Raw genomic sequence first — 7,845 nt, forward strand, 5'->3', positions numbered from 1 at the left:
TGAACAATATACTACAGTATATATGTACTGTTGGCAATCTGACACTGAATGATTGTTGCACGTCCACCACTTGTACTATAAAGCCCACTATAATTGTAAGCAGAAGCTTCTCCTCGTGCTGCGAGCAACCACATGTGCATGGGAGAGGGAGAGGGTGTATCAAGCAAGCTTCTTGTCGTTCTGCAAGTTGACGGGACATATCAAAGTTACTTATTTAGTCCATGGCTACCACCCCGTGCTCCGTCTATACACATGATTCATGTGCCATCGAGGAGAAAAATTATTGCGTAGTACATGCCATGGAAGTGCACGACTCACTTAGGCACTTCTTAACTTCATTTTCTTGCATGACATGTGCACCTTGATCCCGCGTGTTGGCAAAAGGATGAACAAAGCTCACGTAAAAAAAGAGTGGAGGAACATAGATGTCCGATTTCGGGATCCGGCAACCCTTGATAGGTTCGAACTCTGGGGTGCGTGCGGAGATCTGAACCTGCCTTGCCTACCTACTCGCGATCCTCCCTATCCTAGCGCGTCGAACTCACAAAGACACAAAGACACAGAGATTTATACTAGTTCAGGCCACCATTGTGGTGTAATACCCTAATCCAATGTGGTGTGGTGGATTGCCTCAAGGGGCTATGGATGAACTAGTACAAGGATGAACAAGCCTTAGGAGGTGAGGTGTTCTTGAGCTGGTGTGGTGGTGGCTAAGTCCTATATATAGTGGCCTTGGTCCTCTTCCAAAATATGAGCGGGAAGGACAACGGCGGGATTTGAAAGGGGACAAGTAGTACAGTCTATCCTGACGAAAGTAGTCTTCACATGCGAAAAGCCTCTGGTCGTGACGCTGCGGTGGGCTCGGTGATAACCTCCATCCTGCCGTCCTGGCGGTCTTGGTCTTGTTGCACCAGAATGGAAACCTTTGGTTGATTCCTCGGGACCCTGCGGTTGTGGATTGCCTCCCTTGCACCAAAGGGGAAACCTGCGCTCCACACCCACCTGGCGCCCGCCAGGCCTTGGTCATCATGGCTCACGTCAGATGAGCCTCATGAGGTAGCTCCATAGAACTCTTCACCCCTCAGGAGCCCTCCTGAGGAGGCCAACTCCTTCGAGGGTCTTGGCGTCGCTCGCCTCGCGAAGCTTGGCCCCTTGCGAGGGTCTTGCGGTGTTGGTGCCGAAGCTGGGCCATACCAGGCCGTTGATGGAGTCACGCGGTGGGCCGCAGGCAGGCAGGACTAGATACCCCCAAGTCCAGGACGCCGACAGTAGCCCCCAGGCCCAACGCACGCTCGGACTTGGCTTCTAGGCGAAGCCAAAGGGCAAGTGCGAGGCACCACGGGCCCTAACCTCCTGCGGCCTTGATGATGCATGGTGATTGATTGGACGTGGGCAATTCCGTTTCCCCATGCTGCCTCGGCAACTGCTCCTGTATGATAAAAAGAGGTGTCGCCTGCCGCCAGGCTTTCATTGCTCCTTCTTCGTCTTGCTCCAGATCCCCTTCTCCCCGTAGCGGAAGAGCTCGCCAGATCTACAGATTTTCCACCAAATCTCTTACCTAATGGCCGCCGAGAAGACCACGACCTCTTCCTCGGCTGCCGGCTCCGCCTGGTACCAGCCAAGGCTGCTGGCACCCTGCGTGCCTGGGGAGAAGCTTCAGACAACACTCCTCTTGACGGCGAGCGACGACAATGAGTGGAAGAAGACCGCGCTCCGGGTTGCCACTGCTGCCTCGGAGCCTGCAGGCAGCAACTTCTTCCCCTTCTTCATGCACAATGTCTTCTCCGGGCTGGTACCTCTGTTCTCCCCCTTATTCTTGTTCATTCTTCACCACTATGGTCTCCAAGCGCTCCACATCCATGCCAACTCCATCCTCCTTCTGTCCCTCTTCGCCTTCTATTGTGAGGCGTTCATGGGGGTGCTGCCCTCCGTCACTTTGTTCCGCCATTTCTTCTATCTTCGCAAGACCAGCAACAATCCGGTTGGGTGCATCTATTTCATCGTGGCACGAGGTGGCAACGCAATCTCCCGCGCTAGGAAGAAGGTGGAGAATGCTGTGAAGAAGTGGGTGTTGATGGATGCCAAGTGCTCTCAGAGCTCGCTAAAGCTACCGACCGCATTCCCTGTCTCCGATAAGTGGTGGAAATCTAAGAAGATCACCGACCCTTCTGTGACGCCGTTCGTCAGGAAGATGGATAAGGAGCTAAAGAACACGAAGCTGACGGGGGCCATGCTCATCAGGGAGTTCCTGAAGCAGCATGTCGCGCCGCTTCAAGACTGCCCCCATCCCTTGTGGAAGCTTTGGTGGTGATGACGACAAGATCCGCCTGCGCCGAGATCCCCTTCCCAAGGAGGAGCTGAACAAGGTACTTCTCTACCTGACGGGAAAGGACCTGAGCGACCCTCCGGAAGGGTGGCTTCTGCTGTACTGCCGTGATGACGCCGAGGAGGTCGTCGTGGCCATGCCCGTCTTCAACGAGCTCGGGTTCATGCGGCTGGGGTCTTCCCTGCTGCCTACCTCCTTGGTGCTTCTCTCCTCCGACGGCCAATCCTCCGAGGCCACCAAGGATGATGTTGTGGACGAATCCGCTGCCCCGGAGCAAAGGGAGCTCCTGCGCGACCTTCCGTACAATGATGATGATGATGAGCCCCCGGTGGTGGAGGTGCCGCGCCCTCCAGGAGTCACCACGAGGTCTGCGGTGGCCTCCTTAAAGCAGCACAAGCGAGTGGTTGTGAAGAAAAGTAGGACCACGGTGATCTCTTTGGGCAGCAGCCCACCTTCGCCACCACCGCCTCACGCGGTGCCAATCGCAAGCTCTCCATCTCCCAAGGGCTCGGCGCCATCTGCTCCCCCTCAGCGCCCGCTGCTGAGCATGAAGAGGCGCTACGCCTTCGTCCACCAGTAAGTTTCTCCCTTATCCTTGCTTGTCGATTCTTGAAGTGGTACTGAGTGTACTCTCCTATCGTTAGGCAGCAGCCGTCGAAGAAGTAGAAGGAGGGTGTGGAGGTCGCCGTGGCCGCAAGCGACGGAGCGGCTTCCGCGGCCCTGGTGAAGAGGGATGCCACTGCCCTTGCAGCCCCAGAGGTGACGCCGTCTCTGGAGGACGTGGACACCCGTCCTCAGGAGGTGCCGGTGCCTTCGGCAGGCCTGACTCATCCGGCACCTAGCCCTGCCGCAGATGCCAAGGGCAACCAGCCTCCGGAGCCCCCGGTCATTCTTGAGGCTAAGGTTTCTTCTGCCCTGGTGCCGCGGTCGTCTCCTCCTTTGCCCAGCGCGTGGCCGAGGCATGGTGTTCCTGCTCCCTCTGGGACCCTGGAAGAGGCAAGGGTGGCGCTAGACCTCCTCTAGGGTGAGCTTCAGGGCCCGGATTGTCGCTCGGCGCAGGGACGCCTGGGGCTGATCTCTGGTTGGCTCAAGGCCGTTGCGTCTAGCCGCGCAGCCTGGGGCTCTGTGGAGGAGGCCTAGAAGGCGCTTGGGGTGGCCACCATAATGTGTGACCTGGCGCGCAAGGAGGCCACAGAAGCTGAGAACTGGTGTCGTGTGGCGGAGGCTGATCTGAAGACCTTCCAGGACCAGCAGGCCACCCAGGCCAGCCAGCTCCAGGAGCATGAGGAGAAGCTAAAGGCCCAGGAAGCTGCCGTCGCCAGCCGAGACGCCGAGGTGAAGAAGGCGGCCTTGGAGCTAGCTGGAGAGCATGACTGCCTGAAGAAGCTGAAGGAGGAGGCGAAGAGAGCCCAAGCGGCCCTGACTGAGGCCAAGAAGGTGGCCGCCATGGAGGGCGACACCTTCTCCTCTCTTGATGCACACTTCCACAATGCCCAGAAGGCGCTCTCCGGAGACAGTCCCTCGGGAAAGGTGGTGGTGATGACCCCGAGGGAGAGCCCCGCTTCTCTGCTTCCTGAAGTCGTGGCGATGCTCGAAGATGCTGTCGACGGGTTTATATCCTTGGTGGAAGCTGAGGCGTGCTCGCTTTCTTCCTCGGCTCTCACGTGCGACTTCAGCCATCTTTATCTCCAGGATGCCACCTGCAACCTCTCCTCCTTCCTTACTCCGGTGGACGCCAACTCCCGGGATGTTGCTGCCGCCGCCGTGAAGAGCTCCATGGATGCCATGCTGAGAAAGTACCCGGTCGTTGGTCCTCCAACCGAAACCTGTGGAACGGGCGGCGCGCCTGGTGACGAGGCTCTGATGGCAGGCAGCGGTGATGCCCAAGTCCGAGGAGGTGGCCTGGAGATTCTGCTTTTGCTTGTTTATCCCGCACCATGCGACATGCCTCGCGGAGGCATTTAAAACTATTTTCTTGGAACAATATGTCTTGTAATAACTAGATTATGCTCCTTCATCTTTTCGGTTTGCTTTGTTGTCCTGCATCGGCAGAGCCCAGCCCCGCGCGTACCTCAGCCATCGTCGGGTCGTCCGGATCACCAGGATGAGCCCAAGAGGTGAGGGGCTACGTGACCAGCTAGGCTCCTGAGTCGCGGTGCTCAGGAGTCCTCCTTGACATGTGAACAACTTAGGAAAAGATGCAGGGGAAAGCCTTGGTGTTCTGCGTCGGCAGGGCCCAGCCCCGCATGTACCTCAGCCATCGTTGAGTCATCCAGATCACCAGGACGAGCCCAAGAGGTGAGGGGCTATCGGGCCAGTTAGGCTCCTGAGCTGCGATGCTCAGGGGTCCCCCTTGACGTAAGAACGGCTTGAAGGAGAAGGGTGACAGCCAGGCCTTGGGGTTCTGCATCGTCAGGGCCCGACCCCACGCATACCTCAGCCGTCGTTGAGTCATCCGGATCACCAGGACGAGCCCAAGAGGTGAGGGGCTACGGGACCAGTTAGGCTCCTGAGTCACGATGCTCAGGAGTCCCCTTGACGTACGAACAGGCCATCCTACCTTCCCTCGTCGAGCTCTCACTTGGGAGGGGTGCGCGAAGACTAGGCCCATGAGGCCTGGCGAGGTGGGGTACGCCAGGCGTGACCTAAGCATAGCCCCCGTGCCCAGCCCCCTCGCGCTACCTTCCCGAGGGAGAGGAGCACGGTGAGTCTAGTCACTGAGCCTGGAGGCTCCTTGAGGTTAATGCGGCCATGAGGCCACCCCCCAGTTGTTTATCACTAGCGCGGAGCATAGCGCTTCCACTCCTGCAAGGGCATAGCCACTCCTCGGAAGTGTCGACGGCCAGCACGGAGCATGGTGCTTCCACTGGTGCGTGGGAGGGGGCTCCCTGTAAGGAGAGCCCCCGAGGCGTGTATAGCCCAGCCCTGACACATGGCTTGAACGGCAGGGCTGGAGAGGTGTATATGGGCACCCGCGAGCCAGCGCGGGGCTCACAAGGCCCTACCTCAAGGTGGGTTGCGCCTGGTCTTGATTATAGATGCTTGGGTTGTTCCGGTAAGATGGTTAGGTAGCCTGTGACGAATGAGTTTTCTGAGGTTATTGCATGAGAAGGCCAGACACCAACGAGCCCAAGAGGTGACGTGAACGGGACCTGCCCGCCAGACAGAGCTCAGCCGCTGGATTTATCGATGCTGTAGGGACGGACCCGAGCACAGACGCCATGCCTAGTCTTCTCATGCAAAGATCCTGAAGAAAAACAACCGGCGCGCGGTTCCCGTGGCCATGGGGGTACCAGGTCGCGCGCCCTTACTCATCCATCCGTGATTAGCTCATGCGAGAACAAGGCACCAAGAGCCACGGGAGGTGATGTACACGGGGCTGGCCCGTGAGCCAGAGCTCAGCTACCTGGGTTTAGCGACCCTGCAGGGATGGACCCGAGCACATACGCCGTGCGAGTCCTTAATCATGAGGCGGTCGTGGGAGGGCTTGCAAGGGCGCGAGATGTTCTTAGCGGTGAAGCGCCGGTCAGGCAGTCGGTAATTTGAAAGTAGTTTGCAAAGGATCGTAACTGGCTCTGATAAAATGCAAAAGGGATACATGCCACAGGGACGGACCCACGCGGCCTGGGGATGATGTAGCCCGAGGGGCGCCCCCATGCTCCGCTACGGATCATTTGATTGGAATGAAATTTGGAACGGGTATACTTGACGATGACGATATGAATCACTTGAAAATGGTAAGCCTGTGCCCAGGAAAGAAAGGACTAGGGAGGGACGAGCTAGGGAGATGTCACCTGGTACCGTTGCCAAAGATTCATTGAAGTAGCCAAAAAACGCACGCTGCCGAAGCCGTTCCTCATGAGCCGCTCCGGTGCCGAGCCACGGGGGGCTCGTAGGGACCGAAAGGCTCCTAAGGGTGGTCCTCCGTCTCCGCCAAGATCGCCTGATGCCTGGCTTTGCAGGCCGTCCGGGCGTCCCTCATGCAGCACTGAAGTGCCCCAGATGCGCCCGCCAGGTGTCGGGGGCGATGCTGATTCCCGCCAACACCTATGGGGACAGGGCCCCTTTTCGGTTCGGTGGGGGGCGGAGAGCGCACAAAGAGCGGATCGAGGCAGTGCACGCGGGGCGATTTTACCCAGCTTTGGGCCGCACGGATGCGTAAAACCCTAGTGCTGCTTGTTTGTGTATATTGGATTCTTGCTCAGGAGCGATGGACGCTGCCAAACTGAGCAAGAGAGTGTTCCTGGTGTTGAACGAGCCGAACTGGCCTAGCCTCTGAACTTCCGAACCCTTCGGAACCCTCTCTACGTTGCGCTTGGGCCTCCTTTTATACTCTCAAGGGGTTACCCACAGGTGGCAACGTAGACTAGAAGGGTAAAAATGAAAAAGGATGCGGTAGGTGCAGCTACCGCTACTGTGGATACAGTGTGTCCTACCTAACTCTGACGGCAGGGGACAAAGGCATTAAATGCCTGTCTGAGTCTCCTAAACAGTGCAAAATGTGACCGTTAGGAGTGCCACCGTTTGCCACGATGGGCTTCTCTTCATCTCCGCTTGCCACCACGTACCCCTAGCTGCACGGCCTCCCGCCACGTGCGCTCTGGGAGAGTCCCAGAGCGACACGTTAGCAGGTGAGCTGGAGCGCGGGCATGAAGTGGGGGTTTCCCGCGGCAAGCTCCTTGCCGTGGCTGTTGTCTTGTCGCGTCCGGAAGCTTGTCGCTCGCTGGATCTTGCCGGGACGCAGGGCGCGTCGCGGCAAGCTTTCTTGGTACGCCTTGAATGGCCTTCCCGGCAAGCTCCTCTTGCCGGGGTCTCGTCTCTTCCTGACAAGCTCCTCTTGCCGGGGCCTTGGTTGGCCTTCCCGGCAAGCTCCTCTTGCCGGGGCCTCGATTTGAATACTTTGTTCTTGAATGGTCTTCAAGGGAACCACGGAGGGTCCTGGCGGTCACCCGGCAAGCCTTGCCGCGGGGCGCTGCAACTGCCCGTGCACGAGTTCGGGGTAATAGGGTACCCCTACTCTAGTACACCGACAGGAGCCCCCGGGCCTGGGCCATACACGGTGCCGAGCGCTGTTGGGCCAGGCCCAAAACAGTGCACGGGCACGCGCGGCCTAGGTCACGCCGAATCTAACTCCACTCCCACCGCGCACGCCCAGAACGGCACGCGTCAAACGCGGCGTCGTGGGAGAGATCGTGGGAGTTTGTTCACTTGGGAGGCCGAAACGTCTGCCCCGTCCCTCTTTATAAGCAGGGGAAACAGGGGCACTTCCTCCATCTTTGCCATTCGCTGTTGCAATCTCAGAAGCCTCCGCCGCCCCCCTCCGCTTCCAAAGTCGAAAGAGAGCAGCGCTCCGCTCCCGTCGTCGCCGCCACCACCAGCGCCGTCGATCTCCCCCACCGCCTCCGCCATGCCTCCGAAGCCTGGGAAGGGGAAGGCCACGAAGGCCGCGACCGCGAAAGCTGTGAAGTCGACCGAAGCGCAGCGGCTTGAGGCGCCGCGGAAGGAGCGGGCCACTTCCC

This window comes from Triticum dicoccoides, chromosome 3B (assembly GCF_002162155.2).
Source record: "Triticum dicoccoides isolate Atlit2015 ecotype Zavitan chromosome 3B, WEW_v2.0, whole genome shotgun sequence".
NCBI lineage: Eukaryota > Viridiplantae > Streptophyta > Magnoliopsida > Poales > Poaceae > Triticum > Triticum dicoccoides.